The sequence below is a fragment of the Castanea sativa genome, chromosome 2 (assembly GCF_040712315.1).
Source record: "Castanea sativa cultivar Marrone di Chiusa Pesio chromosome 2, ASM4071231v1".
Classification (NCBI taxonomy): domain Eukaryota; kingdom Viridiplantae; phylum Streptophyta; class Magnoliopsida; order Fagales; family Fagaceae; genus Castanea; species Castanea sativa.
The window spans coordinates 50,357,089-50,376,385 of NC_134014.1; the positions used below are offsets into that span (position 1 = coordinate 50,357,089).

The 19,297-nt window shown below is 34.5% G+C and overlaps 1 pseudogene; it reads left to right on the forward strand.

Moving 5' to 3' along the window:
• The first annotated feature begins 7,105 nt into the window (after positions 1 to 7,105).
• Positions 7,106 to 14,255, forward strand: LOC142623387 (linamarin synthase 2-like; annotated as a pseudogene).
• The last annotated feature ends 5,042 nt before the right edge of the window (positions 14,256 to 19,297 follow it).

Consider the following 19,297-nt stretch of genomic DNA (forward strand, 5'->3'; position numbering starts at 1 on the left):
ACCGAAACCGACCCGCCGGAAATCGGTTTCTGGTGGTGAAGACCGGCCGTCGACCCGCCGGAGCAGTCGGGTCGGCCGGATTTGGGTCGGATCTGGTCGGTTCTTCGGGTGGATCAGGTTACCGGATCCTTCTGGACAGCCCTAGTCAAGACAATTTAGTGGGCATACATCAACACATGTAAACCTTGTGATGGCCAAATCATATTGTACTTGCACATGTATCAAAAGTAGCAAAGAATATTGCGTGTTGTGTGTGAAAACATCGCAAGATTGCATAAGTGTCTCTATGTTATGACGATTTGAGGTATGAGAAAATCACTTTAATTCACACACAATCATAACTGTTTGATGGGGACTATCACCTTTGAGGTACATCCTATAACACCCACATCTCCTAGAAAACACGCTTGCAATCATATTTAAAGCATTTTGTTCTTTTTGCTTTTATTTTCTTTGCATATTTTCTTTTTATTAAGCAAATCATGCATGGGTATATGAAAGTGAGAAAAGAAATACCCAATTATGTTAAGCTTTTGACATTGCACTTTTACTATGTCGAAGCATACAGATGTCATTGACATTCCACTTTTGCTATGCCTAAGCACACAAATGCCATATCATGATTGGCAAGTAACAGTGGTGAGATGGTTATTTATGCCTTTTTCTTAGGATTTTCTAGTCCTACCCGTCACAAAGAATGATACGAGTGTTAAGTTCAAGAGATCACTTAACCTTACTCATCACAAACAAAGAGCTACAAAGCTCACTTACTTAGTTGTGCATAGAGATGCTCATCTAAGTTACAAGAGATGCAAAGTTTAGAAAATTCTGTTTCAAATTCCATTTTAAGGTTCACAAGAACCGATGTACACAAACACACACTATTTTTGTTTTTTTTTTTTAATCTTTCAATTTTTTTTTTAATCTGAAAAACAAAATAAAACAAAACTGAAATCATAGAAACAAAAACATGTTAAACAAGATAAAACAAAGCATAAAATTAGACTGATTCAAAAATATTAAAGCAAAACACACAAGTAATGCAAAAACAAACACAAGAAAGGGAGAGAGAGAAAAAGTGAATAAATCACTTGGAACCCTTTTCCTTCCACACCTTGGAAGAACCTTTCCTCTTAGCAAACCCTTGAACCGGTGATGAGGGGGAAGGATTGAAACCGTTTAAATTCGAAATGAACATAAGAACTTTGAGAAGATCTCCAAGAGGAGCAAGAGAGGTTTGAAGCTGATTCTAGTTCCCAAATGCTATCATGCCATTGCTCTATTGAGTGGCTAACCACTTATAGCAATTTGGTCGAGTATGAACGGCAATGCCACAATGATGATAGAGATGCTGCCTCTTCTGTTTAGGCTTTTAAGAGTTAGCCTTCTTAGTCCTAGGGTTTTTAGTGTCCTTCTTCTCAAACTTAGGGGGTGCTCCTAAGATAGATTTACCCTTGTCTAGGTTCTCACTTGCTAAATCATTTTTAACATCATTGTTATCAATTTTAATATTATTAGCAAGAGGAACAAAAACAGTAGTACTAGCAGAAGCAATATTAGAAAAAGAGAATTCATACCCGAAACCTGTTCGATCAAAAGCAGATTTCTAAATGTTGAGCATCTCATCCAGCTTCGCACTTGATGCCCTTTCCAATTGAGCTCTAACTTGAAACAATTCCGCTTCAAGCTTCTTGATCTTCTCGGCCAAGAAATTGTTCTTGAATATCAGTGCCCCAATAGTTTGATTAGCTTCATCAAACTTTGTGGAAAGTTCCTTACGGTTAAGTTCCACATCACTAAGCTTCTTGGTGGCTAGCCTATAGAGTTTCTCATGCTTCTTGGAAAGCTTGTACAATTTCTCATAGGCTGTATGGATATCATCTTAATTATCCATCTTTTCAAACTTGGATTCCACCAATTCCTCTTCTTCATTCACATCTTCAACAATCACTTCAGTAGGATTTACAGTGGCAGTGAAAGCATTCGAAATTCCGTCATCCTCGTTGTCGAAATCATCCTCAAGCTCAGTGTCGCTCAAAATAGCAGCTAGTGTCTTGCTCTTCCCAATGCTCTTAAGATATGTAGGACATTCATGTTTCATAGGACTAAACCCTTGACATCCGAAGCACTTGGGTCCAGCTGGAACAGTGTACTGACCGCCATCCCTAGCATCCTTCTTCCCTTTATCTTGACTCTTGAACTGAGAGGAGCTAGATTGCCTATGGTCCTTGTCGAAGTCCTTTCCATTGGCATTTTTCATGAATTTCTTGAATTGTCTGGTGATGTAAGACTTCATCTTAGAGTCTTCATCATCTGATGACTCATCTGTTTCACTGCTCTTGGCCTTTAGTGCCAAGCTTTTGCCTTTACCTGACTTGCCAATTCTTGTTAACCCTAGCTTAAAGGTTTGCAGATTACCAACCAGCTCAGTCAGAGGAATCTTGTCAATATCCTTTGATTCCTCTATCGCCGTGATCTTGGCATGAAATCTCTCGGGTAGAGATTTGAGTACCTTCCTCACAATCTTGGGTTCAGGAATGATTTCTCCAAGATTGAAGGCTGAGTTCACTATGTCCTTGAGCTTGGCATAGAACTCATCAAATGACTCATCCTACTCCATCTTAATTTCTTCACAGCTTGTAGTGAGCCTTTATAGTTTCGAATATTTTACAGCCTTTGTTCCCTCATAGGTTGTCTGGAGGATGGTCCATGCTTCCTTAGCAATTTTAGTGGAGGATATCTTCTTGAACTCCTCATTAGTGACCGTACTGAATAAGGCATTCAATGCTCTGCTATTGAAGTTTGCCGCCTTGATCTTGGCTTCATCCCAATAGGCCAGCACTTCTTTAGGCTTGGTCCAGCCTATCTCCACAACTTGCCACACCTTCTCATCTAGAGACTGCAAGAAAGCTCACATGCGTACTTTCCAGTATGCATAGTTAGTACCATCAAACAATAGAGGTATAATAAGAGACTAACCTCTATCCATGACAAACAGGGGTCAATGGATCACACAACAAAAATTAAACCTAATCAAAGTGTGCCTACTCTGATACCACTTGATAGGCCAAACACGTATTGACCCCTTGCGATGGATTAATTGATTAATTAGCCAAGTTCATTAATTAATCAAATTAACATGCAAATGTGTGATATCACAAACAAATCACCAATAAACTAAAGTATGCAGCGGAAAATAAATTGACATGGTGATTTGTTTATGAATGGGAAAAACCTACACGGCAAAAATCCCACCGGGTGATTTTAAGGCCACCACTCCCGAAACTCCACTATTATCACAACAAGCGGTTACAAGTAAAGGAATCCCAAGTACCTTACCAATCTACAGTTGAGCCCTTACCCCAATACCTAATTGGACTTGTTATGTAGTAACAGTTTCTCCTTTCAATGCACGGCTCCCAATACGTGACTAACCAATTGCGCGGATCCTAGTACGCGACTTCAATCACCAACTAGAGAAGATTGTTGGCTACAAAGTTCTTCAATTCATCCACACAATGAAGATCAAGAAGATGCTCGGTTACAAAACCCAACAGCACAAAGACACAGCATCTTCTTCACAAGAGAGATGAACTAGGGCAAGAACTTCGTCTCAAGTTACAATTTGCATGAACAAGGATTTCTCAATGCTTGTGCAACTTGCCACACTTTGACGGCCCTTAGAATAATCCTTTTATATGTCTAGGGTTAGGAGAAAAGAAGGCCCAAAGACACATCCACGGATTAGAATCAAAACAAAACTTAGAATCTGTTTTTCTTAAATCTCGACAGCTACAGGTGTCGAGGTGCTGTCGAGCCTCGGGGCGAGAACAGCTTCTTAAAGCTCAATAGATGCAGCTATCGAGCCAGCTGTCGAGCTTTGATGAAGAGCACTTCTAAGCTTTTTTCTTAGACATACTTGCACGGTTTTAACCCTTGATCTTGAAACCTTGTTTCTTGAAGTATTAACCATATCCTAAATCTACCCAATTACAAGTAAATTGCGTTTTGACAAATGATTAGCCAATTACATAAATAATGAACGACATATGTTCTAAACAAGTGAAACACATATGTCCTAACACCTGCCATCAACCCAGTAACAGAAAATGCATATATGGCAAACGGAATGCACTGTTGGCATATTAGATGCTGACGTGGCTAATAAAAAACTACATTAGCATGTCATGTCATCGTCTAATTTAAAAAAAATGAATTTACAAATTTGAAAAAAATTATAAAAACATAAAAATACATAGTTTCGTATTTGAATGTGAATACACAAGAACTCAAGAACATGAACCCAAATCACAAGAACTCAAGAACACAAAATTCTTGGGCATTCAACATCTTTCCTAGAAAATTTCACCAAATATTGAAAAAATTCAAATCTAAAAAGCCGATGCCTAAGATTTTCATCACAACATTTTCTTTCCACCCGAAACCAAAAAATTTCTTATGAAACAAACACACCCAAACCCATAAAATCATCAAAATTTTCCCCAGAAAATCAAGATTTTCTTTCAACCAAACACTAATCGCACCTCATCGCTACATCAACACTTATTTGTCCTTCTTCTCTTTTCTCCTCAATACCACAAAAACCCCAAACACACCACCACCAACAACATAGATTCATCCATATCTCGCTGCCACCACCACCATGGGTGACTTAACAGACACTTTGATGTCGTTAACGGCTCCTCCGCTTCCAACCCTAGCTTTAACTGCGCCTAACGCTGCTACTCCGCAATCCTCGCATCTATTACCTGTCTGCGAAGATTGCTGGAGCAAGGACGCCACGTCGATGCTCATCAATGCCAGGGGCCGCCGTCACATGGAGCTTTACTGTGTGGAATCTCCGTTCCTCTAATGGAACCCTGACTTCGTCGTGGATTTTCTTCGATCGTCTTGACTCTTTGATCGAATCTAATGTGATGGTTAAGAAGTCGACTTTGACTCTGATTTCAATTCAGATTCAACATCCTCCGTCATTGTCTCAGTCTCCTCCGATGGGGGTTCCGTTGTATCAACATCAACTACCACCGATCTTAGCCCATCTCTCTCTAAACCCAGATCAAACCCTAATGCCAAAGAGAAAGCCGAAAGAGAGAGTGAGAGCTTCAGACTAGATTTTTGTAGAGAGAGAGAGAGAGAGAGAGAGAGAGAGAGAGAGAGAGAGAGAGAGAGAGAGAGAGAAGAAGAAGAAGAAGAAGCTTGATCTGCTCGCCATTGGTTTGCTTGTGAGCTCCGGCGCGTGGTGGAGAAAGAAGGCTGAGTGAGCTCCGGCCATGGACAGTGGAGAGTGAGAGATTCTATCCATTGAGCGTGAAAAGAGAGAGAATTTGAGATCAGTGTAGGGATTTTTTTTAAGCTGATGAGGTTAAAGAAAAATAAAAACAAAATCAAAAAGAATTAAAAAGATAATGATTTTTTATTTTTTAAGAAATGGTTTTAGTTTAAATTAGATTTAAGGTTTTTTTATAATTTAGTTTACTTTTTTAAAAATTTTCCGAGTTGGCTTTTTTTTATTAATTTAAATGCTGATGTGGCATTTAAAAATGCTAAATATAATTTTTTATTATTATTTTATTAACTATGTCACCAAACAGTGCATTCTGTTTGCCACGTATGCATTTTCTGTTACTGGGTTGACGGTAGGAACCAAAATAAAAACGATTTTATGAAATCAGGGACTGACCTAGGAGTGAAATCAATTTAGGGACCAAATTGAGAATCAACCCAAAATGTAAAGACCAAAAGTGCATTTTCGCCTATTTTAGCATTTGGCTCATGAACTGGAAAATTTTTTGGTTCATTAAACGGTCCAGATTTCAAAACCATGTTATTTAGTAGTCAAATCTAATATTTAAGCATTCTCATGGCACAAAACAAAACAAAAAAACAAGATAGAAGAAAGAAAGAGTCTAATAACCTTAAACTTTGACTCATTTGTTAAATGTTAAATAAACCAGTAGAACTATTCGTTAGCAGCGGTTTAGCAATAGAATATTGGAGGGGAGAGTGGGTAGCGGCCGTTCATTTTAAGGTTCTCGATCTGAACGAGAAACTGACAGTTACATAGGTACGTAATCCTTATTTGTGCATGTGACCAAATTCAAATATCTAATCTGTTGGGTTCTAAGACTTTAGGTTTAAATGTATTAGAACTTCAATTTGTAATGTTGGCAAACCATGATCAAAATGTTTAGTCTTGTTTTAGACTTGCTCAAAGTATGTTTAAGTTTTTAAAGTTGGAATCGAGTGTTCTACCTGGCTTGATCGATTGAAAATTAGACTTGATCGATCGAAGCTCGTGCAGATTTTTTTTCTGCAAAATTTCCCAACTCAGCCCAAGCCCAGTTTGACGTGTAGGGTTTTATGTTTTGTCTTAAGTATAAAAGAGAAAACCCTACCCACGTTTTAAGGTTGCTCTTTATGCTGTGCGTGTGAATCTTTTGTGAGATCTAGAAGTGTTTGCCTTCACATACACTTTAGGTTATCAAGATCTAGATTGATGTCAAGACTTAGTGATCAATTCAGTTGCAGATTCAAGAGCTTAAAGATATATAAGCGGGAGTGTTTGTGCTTACTGGGAAATCCAAGAAGGAAGTAGTCCATGGACTTGGAGCTGTCACGTGGTCGTGGTAGTAAGTTTCCTACTTGAAGTAGCAATAAAATGTTAGTGGTCTAAGTCGCTATTGTGTAAACTTCAATTCTTTCATAGTGGATTCAGTTTACCTTGAGGATAGTTAGGTTAAATCTTCCCCAGATTTTTTACCGGTTTGGTTTTTTTGGGTTATCATATTGTTGTGTTTTTTATTTTCCGCACTTTACAATAATATGATTTATATGTGTTAACCTAGATCTGCATAATTTACCTAAGTTAATCACTTGGCTAAATAACTAAATTAATCTGGTTGTGTTTTAAGGGGTCTAAAAACGTATATAATCTTCTGATGATATATGGTACCCATCAATCTAACGGCTAATATTGAACCATTTTCCCTATAAATTCCAATATACGGCTCTGAAAGCTATCACAATTCTCAAACCCCTTCATATTTGATTCTAAAATAGGCTTAAACTTTAATTTGCTTTAATTATGAGTTCTGTAGAAACCCGAAAACCCCATGCAGTTTGTGTCCCATACCCATCACAAGGCCATGTAACACCCATGATGCGACTAACCAAGCTCCTTCACTCAAGGGGCTTTTATATCACCTTTGTCAACAGTTAACACTGAGTTCAACCACAGACGCTTAATCAGGTCCAAAGGACTTGACTACCTAAAGGTTTTGCCCGATTTCCAGTTTGAAACAATACCAGATGGGTTGCCACATTCTGATCGTGATGCAACCCAAGATGTCCCAGCACTATGTGATTCCACAAGAAAGAATTGTTTGGCCCCTTTTAAAGAGCTACTGCTTAAGCTTAATTCATCCTCTGAAGTGCCTTTGGTTACTTGCATAGTTTCTGATGGGGTTATGAGTTTTGCAATCAAAGCTAGAGAAGAATTAAGCATCCCAGAGGTTCAATTTTGGACTGCCTCAGCTTGCGGCTTCATGGGATGTCTACTCCATTGAACTCGTCAAAAGAGGCATTCTTCCATTCAAAGGTACTTGACTACTTTGTCTTCTTTTGTTTTCCATGCTTCTATAGTGTGGCGGTGATGACTATATATATGAGTTATGATTCTAACCTTTTTTGAATTTTTTTCCTTTTTATCCTATAAGGTATAGGGATGGCCGAAGAAGATATATTAACTTTTTCATATTCAAAAATTTCACATTTACTCTCTTTGTCAAGTGAAATTGAGAGAGTGATCAATTTTCTCCATCAATATTTTGTTTTTGGACATGATAGTATATGAGACATTTGATGTACTTGACAAACAAGTTCGATCAAATTAGGTTAATTGAGTTCAGATAAAAAGTGGGTCACCTACACAAGTTGCAAGTCGATCAGGTTATGGGCTGGGTTGATCAAGCAACTGGTCAACCCATATTTTTTTCACATGCAAAAATAATAATAATAATAATAATATATGATCATATTTTTTTCCTTCTTGTCAATACAAATAAGAGAAAAAATAACAAAATACTCAAAAATAAAAATTAAAGAATGCATAAATTCTTAAGTTTACTGTACACAATCCAAAATTCATTAATGACATTATTACCATAAGAGGACAAAAGAAAATAATGGTAATTTTCATATTTGAGAATTGAGATATGAGAGTGAGGCGGAGAAACAAAGACAAAAAAACAATTACATTCTAAACATTTGTTTAGGCTTAAGTTTCTTTTTAATAATGACGTGATGTAGTATGTGGAGAGAGAGAGAGAGAGAGAGAGAGAGAGAGAGAGAGAGAGAGAGAGAGAGAGAGAGAGAGAGAGAGAGAGAGAGAGAGAGAGAGAGAGAGAGAGAGAGAGAGAGAGAGTTTCAAAAGCGGGTCAATCCATTTGGCTAGTAGGCATGTTGACCTTATCTGACCTAAAATTAAATGGGTCGAGTTGGGTCAACATGTTTTTGCTTCAAGTAAAAACTCTAGTCGGGTCGGGTATTTTTCTTTGGGTTGTTAGGTTCGAGTTCAATTTTGCCAGGTCTAGTATTTGATACACCATTAGACTTGTAACATTCTAAACCAGTAAATGAATCTATTTCAAATGTAGATGATTTTTTTTAGATAGTTAGAAATAATTTTGTTATTGATCCCAGGGCTGTCCAGAAGGATCCGGTAACCCAATCCACCCGAAGAACCGACCAGATCCGACCCAAATCCGGCCGACCCGACTGCTCCGGCGGGTCGACGGCGGGTCTTCACCACCAGAAACCGATTTCCGGCGGGTCGGTTTCAGTTTTCCTCCCCTAAAACCCGAAAAAACCGAACCGACCGAGAGATTTCCAGATCCCGGCGAAATTTCCAGAATCCGACAAGTTTTTTCCAGAATCCGGCGAAAAACCCAGATTCCGGCGATATATTTCCTTAGATCTGGTGAGATTTTGACTGGATCTGGCGAAATCTCATCAAATCCGGTGAGATTTTCGCCGGATCTTGCGAAATCTCACCGGATCTAAGACAAATATCGCCGGTATCTGGAAAATTTCGCCGGAATCTGGGTTTCTTCGCCGGATCTGTGTGTTTTTTCACCGATTACTCGTCGTCTTCTCAGATCTATGATTCCGACCGACCCGCCCACCACCCGTTGATGATCTGAACCGCCCGACTCGATTACTCCGGCGGGTCGGCGGCGGGTGCGTTTTTTCTCCACCCGATTCCGGCGGGTCGGTTCCGGGTTGGGCACAAACCCGACCCGGACCGACCCGTGGACAGCCCTAATTGATCCTATAGCTCAAGCCAGTTCACCTTGAACCCCATGCACTCAGACTTGGGAGGTACCATTACGCCTACAAGTATGGTGGTAAATGGAGATGATCCTTAATCCAAAGTAACTTAAGTAACCTGCCTAAGGTTGATTGCAATTTAAAATACATGATGTCTCTATTCTTTTCTTTTCTTTTTAAATTTTTTTTTTATTGTTCTATTTTGGTTGCATGTCTGTTTAGGAAATAAAATAGGTGTAGGTTCCAATTAAGCTCAATTGGTCAATCTCATGTCCTTACATCAAGAGTCAATTGGTGTATTGGCTTGATGGTAAAAGCAATATCAAGGAGCGGATGCCTAAGTAACTTGACTCAATTCATAAAGTTTCTTGTTGTTGAACAAAAGACTCGAATTCAAATTTCGTTTATACCAAAAACTATATAGTGTATTGGTCTAATGGTAAAAACAATTATTATAAAGTAGATGCTTAAGTTTCAAATCCTAAAGTAATTATAAATTTTAAAAAATAAATAAACTTACTCTTATAAAAATCTTCAAGTATAAAAAAACCCAATGTTTTCGCAATAGCCAAACAAGAGTGAGACCTCAATCAAGATTTTCCTATAAATTTATTTATTAATTAATTGGATACTACTATTTAGTAATTAATTGGATACTACTATTTATTAATTAATTGGATACTACTATTTATTAATTAATTGGATACTTTGGTTATATTTTCTAATATGTTAGTTGACATAAAAACTAAGATCTCTGTCAATATATTTTAATTTTTTTTCCTTAAATTATATATAGTTTTGTAATCATTTATATGTTTTAGCTATTATTTTGATATTTCTAACATTTCCGCTATTTTTATTTAATATCTTGGTCAATATTTGCCGAAATTTATAATTTTCAACTAAAACATATTTTATCAACATTTATTCTCTTTTTAACTAAAAAAATCAATATATATTCTTTTTTAAAATTAAAATCATGATTTTTGTTATTTTAGATGCATAAATTTGAACTTATGTGTCCACTCTATAATAATTTTTCTTTATCGTCATACTAAGACATCAATTAAATAATACCAATTGGATTTATTAACTATTAAAATAGAGATTTGAAGGAAAAATTCTAAATCTTTTTATAAAAAAAATTAATTACAAAATCTTTATCAATGCTCTTGTATTAAGAAACTAAGAAGATTAATACTTCTGTTGGGAAGTGTCTTTCCCCTCTCACATGAGGATTGACCATATGGGGAAGGAGAAAATAAATATATTTAGCATGTAGATACTTCATATATCAACTATGAGAGGTATATTATAAGAATAATGCTAAACACATAATATTTTTTACAACAATTAAGTTAGTAAGATTTTATTGATATTTATTTGGACTCATCAGTAATATCATCTCTTTTTTTTTTCTTCCATTATCAACTCACCACCTCGATAGTTGTGATTTTTATTTTGGGTCCTGGACTTACTAATATAATAGATGTCTAATGTATACCATAATTATTGATATAAGGCTCGCAAATGCAACCCTTCATGTGAGGGGTCAGGACAAAACCTGGTAAACTGAATCATTTTAATTTGTTGTTGTATTCATAATTCATCAATATCAGAGACAATAAATCTCAAAGATATTGAGAAGATAGATTATGATTTTTGCAATATCATTTTTAAATGGAACTATAATAAATATTATTTTTATTGTATATCAATCACAACCTACCATGTTAACAATTGAATTTGTTGTGCCTTTAGATTTACAGTAAATTATTCTCATATTACTGTGGGGAGTAAAAGGACCCGAATGGGCATATGGGCCTTTGGACTGCAGCATGGAGGGCCGACCTGCTCCAGAATTAAACTCTACAGATTGGCCCATACACCGAGGATCCGAGGGTACAGCCGAGAGCGAGCTTCTCCTCGGACAGATCCAAGAAAACTCAAGATTTCATTATGAAGGTCAAGGCACAACTCTGGAAAGACTAATGGTTAAAAGGGGACACCCTGAACCTTCTAGATGCACCAGTGTTAAAGAAAATATCAAGTGCAAAGGCTGCCACCTCCGCATTAAAGGCTCTGCACCTACCTCCCTGGCCGCATTAATGGGGAAGTGACCCCTGAACAGTAGGGTTGAAACTTCTAGTCACTGTCCAAAAAGTATCAGGGAAGGAAGTATTTAAGGGGGGTGGAGGCCAGAGAAAGGGGGGGATCAGCAACAAAGAAAGAAACTAAGAATTGTAACTTCTAAGGAAGAAATAGCAATAATACAGAAGTGGTCCTCGGCTTACGTCCGAGGAGGCCTATTTTCAGTTATCCTTTGTTATCTACATGTGTTTGTAACTCTTAGCCCGTTATCAAGTCCTCAGCACTTCTAATCTAGGTTACAAGCCCACGCTCTACAAATTTTATTGTGTAAGGCTCATTGGGCCTGAGCCCGTAGTTGTCTTTGAGTCCAGGTGCAATTGTGCGCTTACAATTACCATGTGTCTTATAGCTCAACTAACAGTCTAACACCTTCTAATATTTTCAAGATTCAAATCCCCCACACCTAATGTAACTATGAAAACATCCCAAAAAATAAAATAAAATCCTCTCATACTTGAGCATTCCCATTTGGTGTAATTTTAGCTATTTTGCATTTTACTTTAGCATCAATTGCCTAAAAAAAACTCCACATCAGGTGTTTTAAGCCTTTAACATTCTTGAGATTTTTGCATGTTGCTATAGTAACATCCAAAAATAGATGTTCACTATAGCAACATCTATATCTCAAATATTATTATTATAATCTCACAAAAAGAATAGAGTATGGAATTTGGGCTTTATATATATATGTGTGTGTGTGGGTGTGTGTGCACATGCACACGCACGCACGCATGTGTTTTTGGATGTAAATGCTTATCAACTTGGATACTTTTACCTAAGTTAACCCCAATGGATAATGGTATGTTTGGAATGGAGGAAGAGGACAGGGGATGTCCATCCAAACGAAAGCAATTATTTATTATTTAACGAGGGAAAAATATAAAAAGTCCTAAAACCCAACTTTTATTGATCATCGATATGGCCAGTATCTGGAAAAGTTGCTTTTCCCTATCAATGCCATCGTGCTATAGTGATTGCCAGAATTTTTTTTTTTTTTTTTTAAGAAACGAACACATACAAATAAGAGGGAAATGAGTTCTAATACGAAAGCATATCACAACTCCACTAAAAAAATAAGTCTAGTTTTGGCCTAAAGATAGGATGCGGAATTGTAAAACAAAGTTATAAGACTTTCTTGTTGGGTATCGGTTTCAACTTTTAACTTTTATGCATAAATTTTTAAAACCACAATTTTTTTTTTGCATTTTTTCACTTTTTTCAAATTTTCAAGATACAAGTATATTTTAGTACATTATTAGCAAAATGTTTTCAACAAAAAACCAAATAGGCTCATACATTTGTCATATGTCAGTGCTTTCTATGTTGGCGCTTTTTAGCATCGGCATAGAAGTGACCCAATAGACCTAGGTGGGAGAGCCACACACACACACACACACATATATAGATTTTTTTTTTTTTGAGGCAAATTTTGTTGTGTAGCATTGTAGCTCACACATTTGGATAATTTCTAAAAGGATCACATGTACACCTAGTCTCGTCTCATTTGCTAGTCACTTAATATGAGCCTCATATTTTTTTACCTCTAAATGTGATCATAATTTTATTATTTTCCCCTAGAGTGATGAGTAATGATCTTGTGTCCCAAAAAATATTTACAAGTTAAATTTGTGTTTACAAGACATATAAATTTTTTTTAATATTGTGAAATTGGATCAAGGACACGCAATTCAAGTAATATCAACATGATCTCAATTTTCAATTAAAAAAATGATTTCAATTTGTAAATATTGAAATATTTAGCTTGAACTATGACATTTCCTAAAATTAAAGCAAATTGTAATTTCAATGTATTACAGATGAAAGCCTTAAATATGATGGCACTCTTGAGACACCAATCAACTGGATACCAGGAATAAAAAAATATTAGGCTTATAGACCTCCCTAGCTTCATTAGAACCACAGACATTACTGAAACAATGTTCGACTTTATGGGATTAGAAGCACAAAATTGCTTCAATTCTTTGGCAATCATCTTCAACACATTTGAAGAGTTTGAACATGATGTCCTAGAAGCAATTGCATCCAAATTCCCTCGAATTTACAATATAGGCCCACTTCCCTTGCTAGAACAACATTTGCCTGAGGCTGAGAGCCAATTCATGTCTCTAAGTGCAAGTTTATGGAAAGAAGACTCAAAATGTCTCCAATGGCTTGATAAAAGGGAACCCAACTCAGTTGTGTATGTAAATTATGGCAACGTGACCACAATGACAAAACAACATTTTAATGAATTTGCATGGGCCCTTGCAAATAGCAAGCACGCATTTTTATGGGTAGTTAGGCCTGATGTGGTAATGGGAGATTCAACAATTTTGCCTGAAGAATTTTTTGAGGAAACTAAGGATAGGGGATTGCTAGCAAGTTGGTGCCCCCAAGATAAAGTGCTAGCTCACCCATCTATAGGGGTTCACCTAACACATTGTGGTTAGAATTTGACTTTAGAAAGTGTAAGTGCTAGTTTGCCTATAATTTGCTGGCCTTTCTTTGCTGAGCAACAAACAAATTGTCGGTATGCTTATACCACTTGGGAGATTGGTGTGGAGGTTAGCAAGGATGTTAAACGTGATGAGATTGAAGCTCTTGTTAAGGAAATGATGGAAGGGGATAAGGGTGAAGCTATGAGACAAAAGGCTACGGAATGGAAGAAGAAAGCAATGGAAGCAACTGATATTGAAGGGTCATCGTACAAGAATTTTGAAAGACTAATTAAGGAGGCCCTTCTCATTGGTGAATGAATAGTAAAACTATGTTGCAAGAAAGTTAAGCTATTGTGTTTACATCTATGTTCTATGTCATCATGTCATGTTCTACTTGTGGTAAAATGTCATCTGCATTTGAAATAGAATCATTTCATGATTTTGGTCATCTAAAAGAGAATAAGCTACCATATTATTTAAAGTTTTAATGATATGATAGTTTGTACACTATTAAATTCAATAAATAAAATTTGAACTATGAAATGGATTCTCTTCATTTCAAAGATCACGTTCCCTACTAGTGAGGTTGGACAAAATAAGGTTTCAGTTTGCTAATTTTTATTATAAAATTTTTAGAAGTTTAAGATTTAAGATTTTATTTCTTAAATTTAGATGTTTTCATAAGTTTACAAGTTGAATTGTAATCCTTTATGGTATTGTTTTAATCACAGTTGTTCAATAATTAAAACTAATAATTTTCATAGTGTTTAAATGGTAGACCAAATTCAAATAGATGACAAAAAAAAATTGCAATTAATTTATTTTCTTTCATCTAGTTAATTTTGAAATTCTTTTTTATGGATTCAAGAAGTTCCTTTTGAATTTTAGAGTTTGCAACTGGTTAAAATAATACATGACCCTTGCAAACTTTTTATATATGTCAAGTTTTTAGTATCCTGCTATCCTAAAAGTTGAATATAAAGCGATTTTATTTTGAAAACATGATTTTTAAAAACGCAATTTGTTGTTTGGTTAAATCTTTGAAAAATGTTGTTGCTATGGGAAAAAATTTGTGAATACGCAATTTTCTAGCGATTTTAAAAAAGCACCACCAAGTATTACGATTTGAAATGAAAAAAAAAAAAAAAAAAAAAAAACAGTAATGCTAAAAGCTTTTTTTTTTTTTTTTACATTTTCATTTCAAATTAATTTGGATAACAAGTTAATTTGACCTCTCCCGTTATGGTTTAATACACTCTTTTACTTATGAAAAATTCTAGGACTACGACCTATTCCACAACTATTTTCATAAAAATCTAATGCAGCTAGCTGACTGTAGGGCGAAAAAAAAAAAAAAAATCCGTGTCAAATAAAGCTCTTTAATGATTTGTCTATCCACGTTAATTTTGCAATAGACCTCTTGTGGGGCTTGCCACTGTATTTTTTTATCTCTAACGATCTGATAGCGATACCTCTTAAGCAATGATAAAAAAAATTCAATCAATAATAACGTTGATAGGATGTGTTTGATGGAACAAAAGTTGTAATTAAAAAACAGTTGTAAAAGCTATCATCAAAAAGTAGTCTTAAGAGATAGCAGAGTTTCAAGTTAAACTCCATCATAAAAACCCATCTAATTAAATTCCTTCTGACGATCTGATCTAATGATCTAATCTAAAGTTGCACTTATATTTGGAGATAGGTAGGAAAACGAAAAATTGTGGATAATTCATAAATGAAACAAAAATAAATAATTAAAACCTGAACATTGTTAGAGATAAAAATCGTAACGAAAAAAAAAAATTCAAGGATTTCAATTGTGCATGGGTGGCAAGGATGAGATTAGAATAAGAGTAAACTTGAAGAGATTATGCGATTGGGTTTGTCTAAACTTTATACAAATTGTGTGTTTGTTTGCTTTATTTTTTTTTTTTTTTGGCTGTCTTGGGCGTGATACATTGCGGGATACAGGTTGTGGATGTTTCTTTTGTTTTGCTCTTTTTCTTTTCTTCTTTGTTTTATTTATTTATTTTACTTTTTTTTTTTCTAGGCATGATTGGCGATTGCCTTTTTTTGTCACTTTTTGTTTTACTTGACCATCATTTTTTAACAAATGCATATAAGTAAATTTATACAAATTCATTTTTTTTTTTTAATTCTTTCACTTTTCCACCCTCAACCAAATACAAATAAAGAAAACTAAAATCTCTTCTCTCCTCTCACTTTTTCATCTCTCCAACCAAACGGTGGGATGTGGGAGAGATAAAGGATAATACAATAGACGTAACAATTTTTACAATAATTGAATTGTTAAATTTTTACCAATTCTTATCGAATCCACGTAACAATATTAACTTGTTAATTTCAAGAACCTTATTGTTTAATTGGTATCTCTTCATGTTTCTAAACAGAAGTATGCAAAGTTTAAATTTCTCTTGCTCACAACGAGTTTGTGGGTGGAATTTTTTGTGGTCTAGACTATTTTTAAGTTATTCTTTTCTTTATGATCATTTTTAGGTTTATTCTAGCAACTCTACTACACCCTTAATTATGAGAAACCCACTGAGAGGTGACAACACGCATAAGAACACGGCCCAAACCAAACAGAGGAGAGCTTTGATTGCTATCAATAATTAAGGGAGACAGATCATAACAATTTTTATAACTGTTAAATCGAAAAATATTTATGAGTTCTCGTATGAATTTTGAATTTACCACTTATAATACTTTTTGACTTAAACAATAACAACTTGTGGGTGTCAAGAGCCTTATAATTCAATTAATATTTTCTAATACTTTCAAAAGAAACTTCTAATATTAAAATCCCCAGAAAAATAGAATAAAATAAAATAAAATGTTGGTAAAACTGTTTGTGGTCTATAATCATTTTAAGAGAAAAATCATAAAATGTACTTGCAATAATTGTATAAGCCGTTAAACGAAATATGCTTCCGTTACTTAATTATTCAGCGTTTTGACAAATACTACTTTTTTTTCCTTTTCGGTTATAGCAAATTGGCAAAAATACTATTTTGGCCCTTTATATTTTGCGATTATTGTCAATTTGGTACTTATATTTTTATAACAATTAATTTGGTCTTTGCTATTTTTAACTTACAGTAATTTGTTTTTTGCCGTCAACTTATTAACGGAAATTGATTGTAAATTTCAAATAATATGGACCAAATAGACTACCAAAATATAAGGATCAAATTAATAGTAATTCTAAAATATAAAGACCAAAATAGTATTTTTGCTTAACAAATACCACTTACTCTGATGTAAAAGTAAATAATTTTTCCAGCAGTTGGGTTTATTGTAAAAATCTATAGCCTTGCTACTTATATTACCTTTGAATAGCACAGAGCCGGAAGGGATTACAAGCCCAAATTTAAATTTGATTCCATCTAATATATATGTAGCTTAACTTGCAAGATGCAATATGTATGTCTTATTCCCAGCACTAAGCCATGTAACACCCTTTTAACAAATACTTGCGTAATAAAAGTACTAGCCTTCGAGCATGTATGTGAAGAGTGTTGTGTGTTTTGGATGAGTTAGGAATCAAAATTATAATGTATTCAAATTATTAATCTTTACAAAAAAAAAAAAAAAAAATAGAAGAGTCCTGAGCTCACGCGTGAATGCATGCTCAGAGACTAATCCAAATAGGGTGTATTTAAACCTGTAAACATTGAAGTAAATTTTAAATGCAAGGCATTTGCCCAATCACATGTAAGAATTGTAGTAATATGTGCAATTCAAATAAAATTTTAGAAAAAGTGGAAGCATGTGCTATGTTAAAATTTATGGACATAACAAAATTGCACAATAATTTGTTATATAAAAGTTTCGCAAAATAATATTTCAACATTATTTTTGAGTTGTGATGGTCTGACACTAAAAATATGTAAACACAATATTTTAGTTGTAATATAATGTTTTTCTTTAGTAATAGCTCAATTGGTTGAAATTTCCCTCCCCCATCTATTGAAGGGTTTTAATTTTTTTTTTTTTATATATAGAAAAGGCTTTCATGTTATTAATTTTTTTTCTTAATAATTTTTTATGGGAGTTATATATGAAGTTATTTATAATCTTAAAAGATAGTCATTTAGTAAAAAAAATCCATAAAATAATCTAAATAAATAAATTATTAAATTTCTATTAAATGTTTTAAACACCTTGAATACGGAAAGGTTAGTAGCTTTTGAATACATTTGTGTAGTACCTTGGTTTTTTTTTTTTTTTTTTGAGAAATAATTACAACATGCTGCTAACCCTGCAGCTCGAACCCTTTCCTCCTAGACTCCCAAGCACTTTGTGCATGGGGAGGTGCCAATTCAGCTACCAGGCCTTTGGTTGTAGTACCTTGGTTTTGAATACATACATTTGTATATTTTTCATTGTGCATATGGTTTTTTGTTTGATTTAATTTGTATAGCATTTTATTTAGTTTTTAGGTTGGATTAAAATTGATTGGTAGCTGATTTTGAGTGTAATGTATAATTTTCAATGTCTTTCACACCCTTAGATTTAATTTTCACAAAGCTAGAAATAGGATTAAGGCTCAGTTGAAGTAAAAGAAAATTTAAATAGTATTAATTTCTTAAAACACCAAAAATACCGTTTGAGATGTCCACCTATTCTCTAAGTTTAATATCAAGCGATGTAAATTTTTTTGTGCATCTATTTTTTTTTTTTTTTTTGAACCCAAGCCCAAAAGTTTAATGAATGAAAATTATTTTTTTGGATTGTGAACTTTGTAATGACATAAAAGATTACTAGTCAGTGGTCATAGAGTGTCACAATTATCATTTTTCTTAAATGAGAGTTATCAATTTTTTTTTTAATTCCTAAAAGGATGCCACTTAATCCTAAAAGGTAACTAGTTATTGCACATCGATAACAAAATTTTCAAATGCTAAAAACTCTCACATTGTAAACTCGGAATTTTTTTTATTCAATTTTTTTTAAAAAAAATGGTAGTTATTTAATGCTAAGAGATAGGCACTTAGTACACATCTATAGTGGATTTGCTTTTTACCTTGAGGATAGATTAAATCCTCTCTAGGTTTTTTACTAGTTTAGTTTTCTTAAGTGATCATATCGTTGTGTTCTTTATTTTCCACTGCTTTACATAATATGACTTTATTGTTTTAACCTAGATCTGAATAATAAACTTAAGTATTCACTTGATTAATTAGTTCACAAATGATAATTGCAAATAGACCTCCTCGGACGTAAGCCGAGGACTACTTCTGTATTATTTCTCTTTCTCTCTTAGAAGTTACAATTCTTCCTTTCTTTCTTTGTTACCGACTGCCCCCTTAAATACTTCTTTTTCTGATACTTTATTC